Here is a 20195-nt window from a genome sequence, read left to right as displayed (position 1 = left end):
AAATGGAAAACAACTCAGTGGCGCTCAGGGTGACTCTAAGGCTAGATCATCTGCTAATTCCTTCCTATTTAGTATAAGTAGGCTAAGAATTATTCCTATGTAAAAATGCCAACAGAAATACTAAAATAAGTCAAGTCTTAAAGCTTCCATAATTTTGACGCATTAAACAAATTATACATAAAGTTAACATGTTAACCTATCATCATGTGCAGTTTCATTTGTAGATACATTTCATTATATAAGAAAAAAACAAGAATACACCTGTTTTTTGTCATCAAAATCACAATGTGAGGAATACACCCCAACTAGAGTTGGGCAATCTCGTTCAATTGAAAGATCCGGATGACTATCTCGTTCAATGGACACCGGTAATTTCTTTGAAAAAACTGCGTATACTTAATTCCACACGTTAGTTTTTATTAAGTTACACATTCGTCATTGAACGAGGACAGTGATCCGGATCGTTCAATTGAACGAGATTGCCCAGCTCTAACCCCAACTAGGTGTAGAGTGTGTTGCAGAACAGCTTTAGGCGTGTTCGATACACGTAAGGTGCAGAGGTGAATGCCAGAACATGCCCGATAGTTCCAAGACCGATATAGTTCAACGAATTTTCCTCTTTCATCGTTCTTTGTGTTTCCTTCATTCTAAGTAGTTCCGAGATCAAAAAAGTTTAACGAGTGAGTGTTGAATTAAAGAAAGGTGATGAACTACAGGAATGAAATGGACTACTATATGAACTAAAGGAACTGTATGAGTTCAAAAGCTAAATATATAGTTCCAATAGGTTATTTTAAGATTTTGAAAATATGGTTCCGAAGTTGCACATGGATTCAATTCCATTTTAGAAAAAAAATCTTACGAACATCTTATAAGAGAAGTGATCGTTCTCCTCCATTCGGAGACCTTTGGTCATCAATAGATTTAAAGATGATTATAAGAATATCCATGACTCTTCTTTGTTGGATTGAGAGTGAAGATGAAGAGATTTTTGAGGGAAAAATAGTAAAAAAGAAAGTATTTACGAGTGTTTGCCAAGGCATGATTTTGGCAAGTTTGAACAGATTCATCATTGGTAAATTGATCGACTTAGAGGAACAGCCGCCCAAGAGAATTCCATGAAACTAAAGAGAATTCCATGAAAATAATAATTAGTTTTTGCTCACGTACACTGTAAATGAGAGAGAATAGCAAATGCAAAACAACTCAGTGGCGCTCAGGGTGGCTCTAAGGCTATGAAACTAAAGAGAATTCCATGAAAATAATAATTAGTTTTTGCTCACGTACACTGTAAATGAGAGAGAATAGCAAATGCAAAACAACTCAGTGGCGCTCAGGGTGGCTCTAAGGCTAGATCATCTGCTAATTCCTTCCTATTTAGTATAAGTAGGCTAAGAATTATTCCTATGTAAAAATGCCAACAGAAATACTAAAATAAGTCAAGTCTTAAATCTACCAACTAAGCACTTTAGCGATGACTAGGTACTAAACAATTTAGTGTCATGATCGTGACACGAGCCCATCTCTAATTTGGTCCCATGAACGCTGCGCAAACATTGCAACGCTTTATAAATGAGGTTTTACGAGGACTTGATTTCTGTTCAGCGTATTTCGCTGACATACTCATTGCTTCGGAAAACGAAGAGAACACGAAATTCATCTCTGGTAAATATTCTCTCGGTTACAAGACTACGGCGTAACTATTAACAGTGAGTAATGTGAATTTGGCAACAAATCACTTGAATTTTTGGGATACTGTGTTTGTCAAGATCTTATTCAGACATTCTTGGGAATGCTCAGAACGCCTATTATTTGAAATCGAGAACTAAGCAAATCATTTGAAGAATGCAAGAAACGACTTGCAAACGCTGCACTTTTAGCATATCCTGTTGAATCCGCCGAGATATCTTAATGGGTAGATGCTTCGGATACTGGTATGGGAACTGATCTCCAACAACTAATTGATGGTGAATGGAAGCCACTAGAATTCAACTCCAAGAAATTGTCTCAGAGGACGTCAATTTTGCTTATATACTGATCATAGACCATCGTTCTTGAATTATTCGGAATTTCGGAAATCAAGTGAATGACTAAGAACTTAAATGTTTGGTTACACGCGCAGTTTTAACAAATATGGAGCTAAACCCATTGGAAATTCCTACTTCGAAGAAAGAAACCGTTTGTGATGTATCAACATTTAAAACAAGGCCGTAAATCACACATTGTTTCCGTATTCGACATGATCCACACCCCGGCTCAAAATCCCTAATTAAGATGATATAGGATAGTTTTGTACTGCCAAATATTCGGAAAGATTTTCCATCATGGGCTAAATCATACATAAAGTGCCAGGAGGTTATGGTTGGACCCCACATAAAAAGTGATGTAGGCCATTTTCCAATTCCTTGATATTCCTTGATATCAAGGTTTGGATTGGCTTATCAAGTAGAGGCAGATCAAGAACGAGAGTTTGAACCTGCATTGTTTCGATAATTGTCAAACATGATTGGAGTTCTTGTCATTTATACTACGGCTTGCCATCCTCAAATCTAATGGTCAAATTGAACGATGGCATCGAACACTTAAATCATCTACAATATGTTACGCAAAAGAGCCTTGGTCTGAGGTCTTACCAATTGTAATGTTGTGATTACATGTATCTATTAACCACGATTTGAACGCTTCACCTGCAGCTTAAGTTAATGGTATGGAGTTAAAGTTGTCTGGTGAAATTTGACGGAATACGAAAATAACTTCAGATTGGGTTACGCAATTCAAATCTGTTGTGAGATTCTGTAACTCATTTTTGGAGTTACCGACAAAAATCGGTAAAATTAAAATGCTTATAATTTCGGCACTTAAACAATGTTTGTCGGTAAGTTAGTGACAAATAATAAGTACATAGTCGTAAATGTCTACCGATAGCAACAGTGTTGTCAACTTTTATTTGAGTTTTTCATTCATAATTTTGCCGATTTTTGTCGGTAACTCCAAAAATGAGTTACAGAATTGCACTACTGATATGAATAAATTCAAAAGAAATCGTAAATGGAAAAAATAAAAAAAACGGTAGCGATTAATCGCCTTAAACCTACTTCAATCTTAAGTGATGACTTTCCAGCGGACCAATCGCTCTGTTCCACTGATTTGGAAATATTTATCAGATAGTACGAACATTTGGTCTTGGTTTTTGTTTTGGTTTTTAAAGCCTTCCGACTATCGACATACTCGTATATGGTCACGGGTCCTGTGATATTGTTTTCAAGTTCTCTAATCAACTCTGCTGCTTTCCTGATAGTAAAAGTCTCTGCTTGACAGCCGCTACAGCCATCGCAAAAAACCTTTCTCAATTCCCTTACCCAATGCTGTCGAACTACTACAGCACGAGGAAAAAGGCTGAATTATAGAGGCCGCCAAGCACATGCCTTCCATCCGTATAGCGAGCGATAAATGGATCTTGTGTGTTTGTTGTTGATTTTTATTGCTCCGTTTTGGGCTGTTGTTGAGGCTATTAAGACAGGCTTTCTGGGTGACGATGACGATGTTTGCTGTGTTGTGCTGTTGCCGGCATAATGTTATTACTGTTTTTGTTGTTGCTGCTGCTGATTGCCTTACAGTCAGTCACTCAGTCAACAAACAACAACAAAACAAACACTGAATGTTATCGCAAAGCATGGGGCCTTGTTCATTGCGCTGTTGCTCCAAGTCTGTGAACCTCTATTTTTTTGTTGATTTGGTTCGACCGTTTTTTTTTTTGCCTGATTCTGTTTATTTTTTGCAGCTATTGTAAACTTTGACTGCAGTAGCTTAAAATCATCGTCATTGTTGGACATGTGTGTTGGTATGTTTGCATTATACCGAATAGTGTCTGTATGTTATATTGCACGATTTATAATTGAGGAATCGTCATCGCAGTTTAATGCCTTATAGATCATTTGTGGATCGTGCCTAAGTCGACAAATGTTATAACGATCATTGAAGACGCAAAACGAATGGTCTTCTTCTTCTTTATTTGCGTATCCGATATTCGGATGTAAAGCGATCATACAATATTATTGTTTACATATTCAAAAATATATTTCAAAATATAGATATTATCTAAGTGTATGTAAGCTCTCGATTTTTAGCGGCATATAGTAAGTTGGTTTCATCTCTGTATCCCGTCCAATCTAGAATATTTTTTAGCCAGTATGTCTCCCTCCTGCCTCTGTTTCGGTTTCCTTCTATTTTGCTTTTTATAATGTTTTGAATAAATTTGTATTTTTCATTTCTCATTAGATGACCTAAGTATGAGATTTTTCGCGATTTAACAGTATGCAGGATGGTCAGTTAGTAAGAAAAAGGATGAACGTTAATATAAGAGCGGCGGGAATTTGGTGGATATGCCTTGAAGTAAAGTCATTTAAGAGGAAGCCAGAGGAAGGTATATTTATTCTTAAGGAAATTTAAGGGATTGGGAATTGAAGCGTGATTGTGCTTAATTGCTAAGGGGTCTTGGAAAGAATAATAAAGAGACTAAGTAGGGATGGCAGCGAATAACCCATACAGGTCAACGGTAAGGCCCAATGACTTCGTGCTTAGCCGTTTTTTGAGTGCTAAACTCTCTAAGCTCTTCCTTGTGCGCACAGACAAAGAAGAAATCCTGAAGATAGAACAAAAAATATTTTTAAAAATCCTCGCCTTTTGCCTTAAAGGTGTTGGAAAAAAATATTTTTAAAAATCCACGCCTTCTGCCTTAAAGGTGCTTGAAAAAATATTCTTAAAAATCCACGCCTTTTGCCTTAAAGGTGTTGGAAAAAAATATTCTTAAAAATCCACGCCTATAGCCTTAAAGGTGCTTGAAAAAATATTCTTAAAAATCCACGCCTTTTGCCTTAAAGGTGTTGGAAAAAAATATTCTTAAAAATCCACGCCTATAGCCTTAAAGGTGCTTGAAAAAATATTCTTAAAAATCCACGCCTTTTGCCTTAAAGGTGTTGGAAAAAAATATTCTTAAAAATCCACGCCTATAGCCTTAAAGGTGCTGCAAAAAATATTCTTAAAAATCCACGCCTATTGCCTTAAAGGTGCTTGAAAAAATATTCCTAAAAATCCACGCGTTTTGCCCTAAAGGTGCTTGAAAAATATTCTTAAAAATCCAAGCCTTTTGCCTTAAAAGTGCTTGAAAAAATATTCTTAAAAATCCACGCCTATTGCTTTAAAGGTGCTTGAAAAAATATTCTTAAAAATCCACGCCTTTTGCCTTAAAGGTGCTTGAAAAAATATTCTTAAAAATCCACGCCTTTTGCCTTAAAGGTGCTTGAAAAAATATTCTTAAAAATCCACGCCTATAGCCTTAAAGGTGTTTGAAAAAATTATTTTTAAAAAATCCACGCCTATAGCCTTAAAGGTGTTTGAAAAAAATATTTTTAAAAAATCCACGCCTATAGCCTTAAAGGTGTTTGAAAAAAATATTCTTAAAAATCCACGCCTATAGCCTTAAAGGTGTTTGAAAAAAATATTTTTAAAAATCCACGCCTATAGCCTTAAAGGTGTTTGAAAAAAATATTTTTAAAAATCCACGCCTATAGCCTTAAAGGTGTTTGAAAAAAATATTTTTAAAAATCCACGCCTATAGCCTTAAAGGTGTTTGAAAAAAATATTCTTAAAAATCCACGCCTATAGCCTTAAAGGTGTTTGAAAAAAATATTTTTAAAAATCCACGCCTATAGCCTTAAAGGTGTTGGAAAAAAATATTTTTAAAAATCCACGCCTATAGCCTTAAAGGTGTTGGAAAAAAATATTTTTAAAAATCCACGCCTATAGCCTTAAAGGTGTTGGAAAAAAATATTTTTAAAAATCCACGCCTATAGCCTTAAAGGTGTTGGAAAAAAATATTTTTAAAAATCCACGCCTATAGCCTTAAAGGTGTTGGAAAAAAATATTTTTAAAAATCCACGCCTATAGCCTTAAAGGTGTTGGAAAAAAATATTTTTAAAAATCCACGCCTATAGCCTTAAAGGTGTTGGAAAAAAATATTTTTAAAAATCCACGCCTATAGCCTTAAAGGTGTTGGAAAAAAATATTTTTAAAAATCCACGCCTATAGCCTTAAAGGTGTTGGAAAAAAATATTTTTAAAAATCCACGCCTATAGCCTTAAAGGTGTTGGAAAAAAATATTTTTAAAAATCCACGCCTATAGCCTTAAAGGTGTTGGAAAAAAATATTTTTAAAAATCCACGCCTATAGCCTTAAAGGTGTTGGAAAAAAATATTTTTAAAAATCCACGCCTATAGCCTTAAAGGTGTTGGAAAAAAATATTTTTAAAAATCCACGCCTATAGCCTTAAAGGTGTTGGAAAAAAATATTTTTAAAAATCCACGCCTATAGCCTTAAAGGTGTTGGAAAAAAATATTTTTAAAAATCCACGCCTATAGCCTTAAAGGTGTTGGAAAAAAATATTTTTAAAAATCCACGCCTATAGCCTTAAAGGTGTTGGAAAAAAATATTTTTAAAAATCCACGCCTATAGCCTTAAAGGTGTTGGAAAAAAATATTTTTAAAAATCCACGCCTATAGCCTTAAAGGTGTTGGAAAAAAATATTTTTAAAAATCCACGCCTATAGCCTTAAAGGTGTTGGAAAAAAATATTTTTAAAAATCCACGCCTATAGCCTTAAAGGTGTTGGAAAAAAATATTTTTAAAAATCCACGCCTATAGCCTTAAAGGTGTTGGAAAAAAATATTTTTAAAAATCCACGCCTATAGCCTTAAAGGTGTTGGAAAAAAATATTTTTAAAAATCCACGCCTATAGCCTTAAAGGTGTTGGAAAAAAATATTTTTAAAAATCCACGCCTATAGCCTTAAAGGTGTTGGAAAAAAATATTTTTAAAAATCCACGCCTATAGCCTTAAAGGTGTTGGAAAAAAATATTTTTAAAAATCCACGCCTATAGCCTTAAAGGTGTTGGAAAAAAATATTTTTAAAAATCCACGCCTATAGCCTTAAAGGTGTTGGAAAAAAATATTTTTAAAAATCCACGCCTATAGCCTTAAAGGTGTTGGAAAAAAATATTTTTAAAAATCCACGCCTATAGCCTTAAAGGTGTTGGAAAAAAATATTTTTAAAAATCCACGCCTATAGCCTTAAAGGTGTTGGAAAAAAATATTTTTAAAAATCCACGCCTATAGCCTTAAAGGTGTTGGAAAAAAATATTTTTAAAAATCCACGCCTATAGCCTTAAAGGTGTTGGAAAAAAATATTTTTAAAAATCCACGCCTATAGCCTTAAAGGTGTTGGAAAAAAATATTTTTAAAAATCCACGCCTATAGCCTTAAAGGTGTTGGAAAAAAATATTTTTAAAAATCCACGCCTATAGCCTTAAAGGTGTTGGAAAAAAATATTTTTAAAAATCCACGCCTATAGCCTTAAAGGTGTTGGAAAAAAATATTTTTAAAAATCCAGGCCTATAGCCTTAAAGGTGTTGGAAAAAAATATTTTTAAAACTCCACGCCTATAGCCTTAAAGGTGTTGGCAAAAAATATTTTTAAAAATCCACGCCTATAGCCTTAAAGGTGTTGGAAAAAAATATTTTTAAAAATCCACGCCTTTTGCCTCAAAGTGCTTGAAAAAATATTCTTAAAAATCCACGCCTTTTGCCCTAAAGATGCTTGAAAAAATATTTTTAAAAATCCAAGCCTTTTGCCTTAAAGGCGCTTGAAAAAATATTCTTAAAAATCCACGCCTATAGCCTTAAAGGTGCTTGAAAAAATATTCTTAAAAATCCACGCCTTTTGCCTCAAAGTGCTTGAAAAAATATTCTTAAAAATCCACGCCTATAGCCTTAAAGGTGTTTGAAAAAAATATTTTTAAAAATCCACGCCTATAGCCTTAAAGGTGTTTGAAAAAAATATTTTTAAAAATCCACGCCTATAGCCTTAAAGGTGTTGGAAAAAAATATTTTTAAAAATCCACGCCTATAGCCTTAAAGGTGTTGGAAAAAAATATTTTTAAAAATCCACGCCTATAGCCTTAAAGGTGTTGGAAAAAAATATTTTTAAAAATCCACGCCTATAGCCTTAAAGGTGTTGGAAAAAAATATTTTTAAAAATCCACGCCTATAGCCTTAAAGGTGTTGGAAAAAAATATTTTTAAAAATCCACGCCTATAGCCTTAAAGGTGTTGGAAAAAAATATTTTTAAAAATCCACGCCTATAGCCTTAAAGGTGTTGGAAAAAAATATTTTTAAAAATCCACGCCTATAGCCTTAAAGGTGTTGGAAAAAAATATTTTTAAAAATCCACGCCTATAGCCTTAAAGGTGTTGGAAAAAAATATTTTTAAAAATCCACGCCTATAGCCTTAAAGGTGTTGGAAAAAAATATTTTTAAAAATCCACGCCTATAGCCTTAAAGGTGTTGGAAAAAAATATTTTTAAAAATCCACGCCTATAGCCTTAAAGGTGTTGGAAAAAAATATTTTTAAAAATCCACGCCTATAGCCTTAAAGGTGTTGGAAAAAAATATTTTTAAAAATCCACGCCTATAGCCTTAAAGGTGTTGGAAAAAAATATTTTTAAAAATCCACGCCTATAGCCTTAAAGGTGTTGGAAAAAAATATTTTTAAAAATCCACGCCTATAGCCTTAAAGGTGTTGGAAAAAAATATTTTTAAAAATCCACGCCTATAGCCTTAAAGGTGTTGGAAAAAAATATTTTTAAAAATCCACGCCTATAGCCTTAAAGGTGTTGGAAAAAAATATTTTTAAAAATCCACGCCTATAGCCTTAAAGGTGTTGGAAAAAAATATTTTTAAAAATCCACGCCTATAGCCTTAAAGGTGTTGGAAAAAAATATTTTTAAAAATCCACGCCTATAGCCTTAAAGGTGTTGGAAAAAAATATTTTTAAAAATCCACGCCTATAGCCTTAAAGGTGTTGGAAAAAAATATTTTTAAAAATCCACGCCTATAGCCTTAAAGGTGTTGGAAAAAAATATTTTTAAAAATCCACGCCTATAGCCTTAAAGGTGTTGGAAAAAAATATTTTTAAAAATCCACGCCTATAGCCTTAAAGGTGTTGGAAAAAAATATTTTTAAAAATCCACGCCTATAGCCTTAAAGGTGTTGGAAAAAAATATTTTTAAAAATCCACGCCTATAGCCTTAAAGGTGTTGGAAAAAAATATTTTTAAAAATCCACGCCTATAGCCTTAAAGGTGTTGGAAAAAAATATTTTTAAAAATCCACGCCTATAGCCTTAAAGGTGTTGGAAAAAAATATTTTTAAAAATCCACGCCTATAGCCTTAAAGGTGTTGGAAAAAATATTTTTAAAAATCCACGCCTATAGCCTTAAAGGTGTTGGAAAAAAATATTTTTAAAAATCCACGCCTATAGCCTTAAAGGTGTTGGAAAAAAATATTTTTAAAAATCCACGCCTATAGCCTTAAAGGTGTTGGAAAAAAATATTTTTAAAAATCCACGCCTATAGCCTTAAAGGTGTTGGAAAAAAATATTTTTAAAAATCCACGCCTATAGCCTTAAAGGTGTTGGAAAAAAATATTTTTAAAAATCCACGCCTATAGCCTTAAAGGTGTTGGAAAAAAATATTTTTAAAAATCCACGCCTATAGCCTTAAAGGTGTTGGAAAAAAATATTTTTAAAAATCCAGGCCTATAGCCTTAAAGGTGTTGGCAAAAAATATTTTTAAAAATCCACGCCTATAGCCTTAAAGGTGTTGGAAAAAAATATTTTTAAAAATCCACGCCTTTTGCCTCAAAGTGCTTGAAAAAATATTCTTAAAAATCCACGCTTTTTCCCTAAAGATGCTTGAAAAAATATTTTTAAAAATCCAAGCCTTTTGCCTTAAAGGCGCTTGAAAAAATATTCTTAAAAATCCACGCCTATAGCCTTAAAGGTGCTTGAAAAAATATTCTTAAAAATCCACGCCTATAGCCTTAAAGCTGCTTGAAAAAAAAATTCTTAAAAATCCACGCCTTTTGCCTTAAAGGTGCTTGAAAAAATATTCTTAAAAATCCACGCCTTTTGCCTCAAAGTGCTTGAAAAAATATTCTTAAAAATCCACGCATTTTGCCTTAAAGGTGCTTGAAAAAATATTCTTAAAAATCCACGCCTATAGCCTTAAAGGTGTTGCAAAAATATTTTTAAAAATCCACGCCTATAGCCTTAAAGGTGTTTGAAAAAATATCATTTAAAAGCCACGCCTTTAGCCTTAAAAAAATATTCGTAAAAATCCGCGCCTATAGCCTTAAAGGTTTTTGAAAAAGATTCTTAAAAATCCACGCCTATAGCTTTGTTGTTGCTCCGTAGTGAGTTAGAGAATAAACAGTTCGAATCTCTTGGCCAAGGGTATTATTCGATCTAAGCTGGTAGGGATGAAACTATCTTGAATTATCTCCATTTGGCACTTCCATATCCCATACGACTTCCACCGATAGACCTGGTATTTAGAAATCCCTCACCACACCTCCAAATTCAACTGATTTCAATACTGGTCCAAAAAAACTCTTTCCAATTTGGTTCCCAGCATTTGGATAGAAAGAAATTCAAGGAATTCTTTAACAAATAAGAGCTCATTCTTCGTAAGGCACCGCACAAAAAAAGTGGACAAAGCCTCTCCATCATTTAGCATTGCATAGCATGACATTCAAAATTTCTTCACATCCTTTGGGCATTTCCTGTCGTAGCCGTTTAAATGCAACCAGCCATTTTTTTGTTTTGGTACAAAAGTGTGTTTTCTTTGGACTTGAATGGTTGCTCCATGGGATGATTGTTGGGTTTAAGATGTGTTGTGTGCTGAGAAGAATCTAAGCGTATTGAATTTCACAATAGCGCATGTCTGCACGTTCATTTCATTATTATTATGAATCATCATCCTCTTCTCCTTTGAAATCTAAAAAGTTGGTTTATTGCAAAAATAGCGCATACAACAGCAACAACAACAACTAAAAGCAAGTTATCATAACTGCCCATCAACGCCACTAGCACGCGCGGATGTCATTTCACTCTTTTCGCACGTTACACACACTCAACAACGACAAGCCAACGTCGTCGTTGTCGTTATCGTCGTCATAGTCAAGCCAATCCAAGGCATCACCAACCAAGCAAACCACAAAAGGCCTGACTGCCTGCTAGATATGCCCCAGCCAATGGCCACAACTTTACAGAGTCCACCAAAAGAAACACGTTGAACAATAATGGCCCAGCAAATACCGCCGCCGCCAACAAAACCTCAATAACCATCATTATAATGACCCGACGTCGAAACGTCTGACCAGCCGACAAATGGACGAACGAACTAAACGACTAACATAAAATCGCACATTGCTGCGAATGTCGTAGATGGACGGATGATGATGGAGACTGGCATGAGGCGAATGCTTGGACAGACACCAGTTGAACATTCACATGAATCTTGCTTGTGGATCTTTGGACACAGTGGCTACATAGGAAAGCAGGCATAGTGAAATTTTAAAAACAAAAAATTGCCCGGCTCTTACTTTATCTCCAGGTCTAAGAATGTGGTTGCTTCGATTGGTTGTAACCACAAAGCAATTGGAGGTAGTTGTGCAGCTTTGGCAGGGCAGTTGATAAAAGTGTCGAGGGGGTCTGTACTGGATGCTGGGAAGATATTTTTTGCACGGTGTTATCAGTCTGTGATATATAAAAAGTTCGACAACTACACAATCGATAACAGCTAAACTACTCTGGTCTGTCGTGGTAGCTGACGTGAGAGGTGGGGGATGTACTCCGAGGACCGCATTCACAAATGGTTTATGGCATCTGCGACTGCATCTGTGTGAATGCTATGCAAACCTGCTTGATAGGCTTGCGGATTTAGGGGGTCTCTGTTATATCGTTGGAGCTCTCTTTATAGATCATGAAGAACACCCCGATCATGCCTGGGTGGGGGAGTCCTATCCAACATACCGTGTTTGGTATGACTCCCACGGTAACACCTGAACAAGTTCAGTAACGAGAGCATGCCATTGTGTGCGGTACTGGACGAATTTTCGTCACTTCATGCAGATGGTTCAATGATTACATGAGGAGGCACTCTATTGAAGTTCTCAAGGTGGCACTCTGACAGGTTTGAATATTGTCCCATCGCCTTGCACTTATGTTCGCGGACCACATTGGCGTAGTTAGAAATCTGAATTCGGTTGCCATCAAACAGGACAATCATCTCTGTAGTCCATTTGGTGACCAGGTCAATCAACTCTGTGTGTTCCTCTCCGTAGTCCATTTGGTGAACAGAGTGACCATATGCTTAGTTGTGGATATTTCATTATTAATCGCGTGCCAAAAAGTGCTAAGATCGATCAAAGAGTTCAGTCTTTCACAAATGACACTAGGGAGCGTCAGCATAACTTGGGGACTTCCCTATTTCACTTGTTGTTCCTTAATTTCAGGTACGGCTGGCATTCACATAATATATTTTATTATCCTAACTTAGCCGATATCCTTAAAACGCCAACGAATTGTCATATTGCACGGCTTGTTTTGTTGAGTCCTCGGCTAAAATGTGCGGAGTGGCGTACAGCGTTATTGTACCGCTATAGTGAGTACGTACGTTACTCATGCTGATGATCGGAAACTGAATAGCTCTTTATAATACTGGGGAGGAGTAAAGCCACAAAAGTCTTTGCTACGGAGACAAAAGAGAAATCGGGCTTTACTATTCCTATTTGCTGACATCCTTGCCTGGCTTCATTAGCAGTATCACCTTGCCAATTTTCCCGACTTCGAGTACGATGTGAATGGCTAGCGACAGGCTGAGAAATTTAGTGAGGTACCCAACTCCTGGCTTATGCAGCTATTGCAGCATTACCATGACGATACCTTCAGGGGCGAACGCTTTAGCGCCAAGCGTTCCTTATGGTATTTGCAACATCATCCATTGTAAATGTGGTGGTTCCTCCACGGCGGGAAGAGATCTAATGCGACGTAGTACTCTTCTCTTCGCCCGTCCCTACCGGGGATTTCGACAAATTGTTGATTAAAATAATTTGCGCACTTCTTCATATCAGTCTTCGAGACGTCAATAAACGTAACTCAGGCCCCCTATCTTCTTTGTTTCAAGGGTTTCAGAGTAACTTAACCGTTGCCCGCAATTCACGTATTCCGGCTCCAATGTTGCAACTCTTCGGATGATCCAACCACTTGTTCCGATTGTGCGTACCAGTGTCAGCTCCCTGACTCTGTGGTCACTAGTGTTGGCTCGACGAAGCACATCACGCTCATTTGCTACTTCCACCGCCTCTGCTGAGAATCTTTGTCGACTTCGGGTATTCGACCAGCAGATGTATAACGAAATGCTGCAGCTGGGATGATGTCGCGAAACACCCTATCTGCTAGCCAAACAACAGAAGGGTTGGGCGATTCTCTGAAGCGATTATTGATGAGTCAACTCTCTGAAGATAGGTCGATTTGCTTTCCCATGATTAATGAAAGTGCGGCGGTGGTGATGAAGTTGAGCGGTCTGCTGGTGGCAACTATTATAGTGATATGGGGGACTGATTGCAGGGTTACCTCATTTGTCAAACCAGGTGACACCATGGTTATGTCTGTGGAATTAGGGTAATCTCCGCTAATTGTTGTTGGTTACATCTGTCGAACTATGGCAATTTCCGCTAATAGTTGTTGGGGCGTACTCATTGACTATACAAAACGTAGGGCTATCAATCTACTCAGCCACCACTATAACCCTCTGCTTATTACCTAGGAAGGACCCAACTCATGATTATCATCAAAGTCCCCTATAACGTGGAGTAAAGCTATTAATCGGTGTGATGGTTACATTAAAGAACTCTACCTCGAATATATTTTATTGAGAGAAAACCTCTAAATGTATTATGTACAGAAGATATCTCTAAAGATATTCTAAAAGGAGAACATTTCTATAGGGAGAAGTTCTCTAATGATCTTCTGTAAGAAAAAGAGTTGTATGGGTATGACTTCTATAGATCTTGTAGGTAGAAGAAGGCCCTCTTAAGGTATTCTACAACAAGTGAGCAAAGGCTATAGTCGGGACAAGGCCGACTATGTGATAACCCTACATCCCTACACCTGTGCATAAGCTTTTCACTGGTAAAAATTTTGTAGGGCAATACTAAAGTTATAAGCCACCCTGAACCAAAATATTAAAAAATCAGGGCCGTACACTGGCTACGTCGCTACAAAGCTGGGATATTCGGCATTACAATTCAAATCAATAAATGAAAAATGGGATGTATTACCGACTATATTTTCTTCTTCTATTGACGAGCATTCCTTATGGAATACCCCTACTAGAAGCGGAGATATTCGCATAAGAATAAATCTTTTAATTTTTCTCCACATAAGGTTTTTGGCACTTCCACCCCTGATATTATCAGACCATCACTAAACTCAATAGGCTTCTTTCTCTAATTATTAACCACCATTTTGTGGCGAACCGATCAGAATTGCCGCATTTATCGCTTTTACAAAAAATATCAACAATATTAGGTATACACAAGTAAGAAAGCCTCAGTCAGCTGTGCTGACGGAGATATACCCTCAGCCACTGACAAAAAAACCAAACACAATAATTGTGAAGTATATACAATATATTAATTTTTTATAACGAGTTTGCTTTAAAATCTGTATGTACCGTACTGTGGGGCTATACCAAATTATTGACATACACCAAACATTTTTAGTAACCAAACTTCTTCATAAAGGACTCAAAATATTAAATTACGTTACACTAAGTTAGAAAGAAATTTTTGAAAAAGTTTTAGAGTTATCTTGCACAATAGCCATTTTAGTATGTGCCGTCAGGGTTTTGGTGTTTGGCCATTATCTCAAGAATTATTGACTTACTCCGGAAAAAGAGTGTACCGTTGAAAATGAGGCCACTAGCGTAACCTACTGAAAAAAGAATCAAAACGATGCCAGAGGAGCTCTTAAACTTCACTTTTTTCGAATTTTGTGTGGGAGGTAGCCGATGGAGTGGACCGATATAGCCCATATTCCAACCTGATACATGACTGGTTAAAATAATATGATGTGCAGAGTCTACACCAATCAGAAACTCCTGCGAGAATTATCTTGCGGAATTGCCATTTTGGTTGATGCCGTCAGGGTTTCATTCATTAAGGCCAATATCTCAGGAAGTATGGACTTGCGCAAGAAAAAAAATGGACCGTCATAAAGAGAGTCGCAAGGACAAGCTGCTGAAAAAAATTCAAGACGATCCGAGAGGAGATCGTAAATTTCACTTTATCCGAATTTTGTGTGGAAGTCCATATTCCAACCTGATACATGACTGGATGAAATATGATGTGCAAAGTCTGCACCAATCAGAAACTCCCTGCGAGAATTACTTGCCGATTTGCCATTTGGTTGGTGCCGTCAGGGTTTCTTGGAATTTTTAAGCCAAAATCTCAGGAAGTATACGCAAGAAAAAAATTGTACCATCGTAAAGGGAGCTGCAAGGACAACTTACTGACACAAATTTCAAAGCGATCCGAGAGAAGCTCTTAAACTTCACTTTAACTTAATTTTGTGTCGGAGGTACCCGAAGGAGTGGACCAATATACTCCATATTCCAACCCGATATAGATCTAGAAGGAATAATACGATGTGCAAAGTTTCTACCAAATAGAGTGCTCCCTTCGAGAGCTATCGTTCACACCATTTTACAGACAAATTTTGAACTTTTGTGGGGAAGGTGCTCGAAGCAGTGGACCGATATGGCCCATCTTCGAACTTAAACTAAGTTTGCACAAAATATTACGATACCCTAAATTTGGTTCGAATCAGTTGATCCGTTCGAGAGTTATCGTGCGAACCAGCCAGCCAGACTAACAAACAGACGGACAGCCGGGCGGACATGGCTAAATCGAAACAAAAATTTCATCACGCCATAACGCGGAAGTTCGACTCACGGCGGATCTGTCCTTCGGGGTTCATAATATACTCACCAAGGCCTTTCTTCCCCAAGATGAATTTTCCGTGCCCCAGACTTTCACCTCCATTTCGTTGCACAGTGTTATCTAATCAATCTAAAACAAATAAAAAAGAGTCAGTCTGCTTTGCCGACAGATATATGAGGAAAAGTCAAAATTTTTTAGTTTCCATGAAGCCAAGGTTTGCACTATTATAATACGCGAACTATTGTAGTTTACCAGTAACTATGACCATTGCTGGATTATTTTAGACGTTTTTGTACAAAGCTAAAAAATTTAGCAAAGAAAATTAATTTACGTGGTAGTTACGACCGCGTAAAGGAAAAAACATAGGTAAAAACACGTTGAAGCTAAACAGGTTTTTACATTGCTATTCGATTTCTGATTAAACCATTCAAATGACGGACATCTGTCCAAAGTAAAAGTAGGAGAATACAAAATGAAGATTACACATCTAATGTATCACTTTCCAAAATTTCCACTCCATCCACCTTTTATGGAAGCTGACATTTTGAAGCCGGATTTCAGGTGTTTTTTGTATTTTGTATATAACTGGGACGCGCATTCGGATATTTCGAAAAACCAATTATAGGATTAAAGAACTCGCGATTTCGCATAATCTGATATGTATATTGAGTATGTAGCCCACACAGCAGCAGAGTAATCTACTGCCAAAGGCCAAAATTTAGTGTGATATTTTTTCTAAAAAACCTATTTTTTGGGTACAGTATTTACAATATCATTTTGAGTGTGCTGGTACCCCGCGAAATTTTAGTTTTTCGACGATCCGGATCATATGGATCACAGATCGTAAAAATCCATCTACTAGAACGGCGGAAATGGCTACTGCAAAAATTGAAAAATTTGCGAAAAATGTTTTTCAAAATATCGCTGACTAATTCGCGTTTTATGTGGATCGTTTCCATTTCAATGAAGAGAATGAATCATCACTCGTGTTTGTGCGAAAACGGCGGTTTGAAAAATTTAGTGGCATGGGAGCTGCATCCGATTTATCCAAAAAATACTGTGTGATGCTACATCCACGGTTCTTCATGGATTTTATTGAAATATGTTTAGATCGATGTATTTTTTCACGGTTGATAGTGAAATCGGATGCGCATAAAAAGTGTATGCACTTTGTGCAAAATAAAAGCGTAATACAGTTTGTTGCACACTAAACTGCAGACGATGCTACATCTTAGCGGCCAAAGTAAATCCTGGCAAATGTGTACAAATTAAAAGAGAAGAATTCGCTGTATTGGTAAACCGCATGCGCATCCAGTGATTTTGAGGATTTCGCGATTTACACGCATTTCAAAATGAACACTACCCGATACAATTTTATTTCAAGATTATACCCCATTTAAAGGAACCCAACATTTATTTGAAAGATATCCATATCTTCTGCTAGATGTTAGCGTGTTTTCGAGAAGTGATTAGAATAAAAAATGTGATTTATTACGTGGAATTTAACTAAAATATAAGAAAAACTCCGACCCATTTTTCTTACATTTTGTTCAACTAACTCACAAAATAAATTTTAATAAATATTTTCTCTTACAAAAATTTTATAAATTTCCTCAATATATTTTTTGTTTTTTGCTATAATGTGCAAACCGCTAAACGGATTTGTATAGTTTTGGTTTCATTTGAATCTTCGCGATGTTTAGATTACGTACATATATTTATATATTTTTCAGATGCATAAACAGCTTGAATTTTATTAGAACAAGTTGTAAACTACCAATTGTTTTTAATGCTTTCCTAATTTCCGCGAAAATTTACAACTTTTTCACTAAAGTTATGGGACCTCAGTAAACATATAGTATGTAGGGAGCCCCTAATTAAGAGAGTTTCTCAAAATAATGATTAGAGTCTTTTAAAGATTTTTTTCTTTTTATCAAAATTGAAACCGCCATAACTTTTGCGCGCAACAACCAAAATTAGTATCTCGAACAGATTTAAGAATGGGATTTTTTTCCAAATGTATGTACCAAAAATCATTCATGTAGCTTAAAAAAATTTTTTTAATCTTTTTTTTATGGAAAACTAAAAAATTTTGTCTTTTCTTCATATACCCTTGTTAGCATAAATGTTGAGGGTACAAAAAGAAGGCCTTATGTAAGTATTATTTCTATTTGAGAAACGCTAGCACGGTTTGTATGGTTCGTTATGACTTTAACAAGCATACCGACAACATTTTGTTATGTTGCCTTCGTTGTAATTCAACGACACATAAAAGTGGAGAGGGTTTGTCGTGTTTTGCAAACACTTTCGTCGGGGTAGTGTGAAGTTGCCAAAGAAAAACTTCTCTTTGAAGTTTTTTCTTTGTTCAACTTTATACATCGAGCTGACGATTGATGTTTGGGTATAAAAAGTTTTTTGTTGAAGAAGTTATTGAAAAATAACTTCAGGGGAGAATCCACAAACAAGAAACAAGGGAACTGATGAGATCGTGTGGCGAGGATCGAAACTAGTCTTCCCTGCCTTACCCCTTGGCGAAAAATGCCAAAATGTCTCTACTAATAAATTAGGTGTTTAAAAATATTCAAACAACAAAAATTAATCCCAGACTATTTTGAAAAACAAAATTGTAACAGCTATCCCAATGAAAAACAACACCAATGCTCTGTTCCTTAGAAATGTATCTTTGAGGTAGAAGACCTCTAAAGGTCATTTGGAAAAATCCTCTAAAGGTCTTCTATAGGAAAATGATATCCAGAGCCTTCGTATGGGGAGAAGACTGACAAAAGAATTCGAAATGCCTTTGTTTTATATATGACCTTCTAAATTTTTCCTGCAGAGAGAAGACCTCTAAAGGTATTCTTGAGGGAGAAGACCTCTAAAGATCTGATATAGAGAGAAGACCTTAAAAACCGTCCATGGAGAGGAGACGTCTACCGTTATTCTATAGAAAGAACATCTATAAAGGAGAAAAATTCTAACGGTATTCTATACTAGAGTAGTATTTTTTAGCTGTTTTGGGTGATCGCTCTTTTTAGTTCAGTAGTTCAATCGTTCGTCGATAAGCTCTGCCAGTCAGCTGTCTTTTTCACTCCTTCGTTTAACGGCTCTGAATCGGTCGAGAAAACACATGTATACATATAACAAAAAGAAACAGTTAAAAAATTTTCAGTCGGCTTTGCCGACAGGCTGAGGGTATAGCCTGTGTGGAATGAAATACTTTTGTGCCAAACAAAAAAAAAACTAAGTTTCGACAATATTTAGAGATCCAAAGTTTGGACCAAATCGATTGCTACGTCTATGAGAAATCGGGTGTACCATTTTAGCGAATATTTTCGAACTTTAGTGGGGGAGGTACCAGAAGGAGTGGACCTATAAGCACCACCTTCGAATTTGATCCAATATTCGAAGAAATATTTTAATATCGAAATTGTGGATGAACGCAGTATTCGGTTCGAGCTCTCCAGCCACTACATATGGTGCCATAGGCGGTTTTTACAACTTTCGGGCTGTTTTCTCAAGAAGTATGGACTTGTCCCCGAAAAAAACCCTTTACTGTCGTAATTGAGGCAGCGAATGCAAGTTGCTTCAACAAAATTCAAAGTGATTAGAGAGCAGGTCTTAAAGTGAATTTATCCAAAATTTTGTGTGGGAGGTACCCGAAGGAGTGAACAAATATAGTCCATATTCGAACCTGATCTATATCTGGTAGATATATTAGGATGTGTAAAGTATGGATCAAATCGGTCACTCCCATCAAGAGTTATCGTGTGCACAATTTTTCCGAACATTTTTGAACTTTTGTGAGGGAGGTACCTGAAGGAGTGGACCGATATGGCACATCTTCGAACTTAAACTAAATATTGAGAAGGCCATATTTTGGACCGAACCGGCAGATGCGTTCGAGATCCAAACATATTTCTATCTTATACTTTTCTGCGTGTAGAGAGAGAAGACCTCCAAAGTCTTCTGTAGTGAGGAGACGCCTAACGGCCTTCTATAGAAAGGACATCTCCAAATGTGCTCTATGTAGAGAAGACCTCCGAAGAACATATGCTTATTGAGGTCTTCTGCATGGGGAAGTGGTATCAAAAGAATCTTGTGTGGAAACAAGAAATTTATTATAAAAGCCATCTCTATTAATTTATCCTTGAGGGAGAATGCCTTTAAAGGTATTTTGGAAACACACCTTCTGTAGGAAGAGGAACACTAAAGGTATTATGTATGGCGAACACCTGAAGAAATTATAGAGAAATATAACTTTCAAAATGTATATTTTATAGAGGGAAGACTATAAGGTCATCC

Source organism: Musca autumnalis, unplaced genomic scaffold (assembly GCF_047663935.1).
Source record: "Musca autumnalis isolate F117 unplaced genomic scaffold, ASM4766393v1 scaffold_1, whole genome shotgun sequence".
Classification (NCBI taxonomy): Eukaryota; Metazoa; Arthropoda; class Insecta; order Diptera; family Muscidae; genus Musca; species Musca autumnalis.
The sequence above is the reverse complement of the archived record's forward strand: the minus strand, read 5'-3'. Positions refer to the sequence as shown.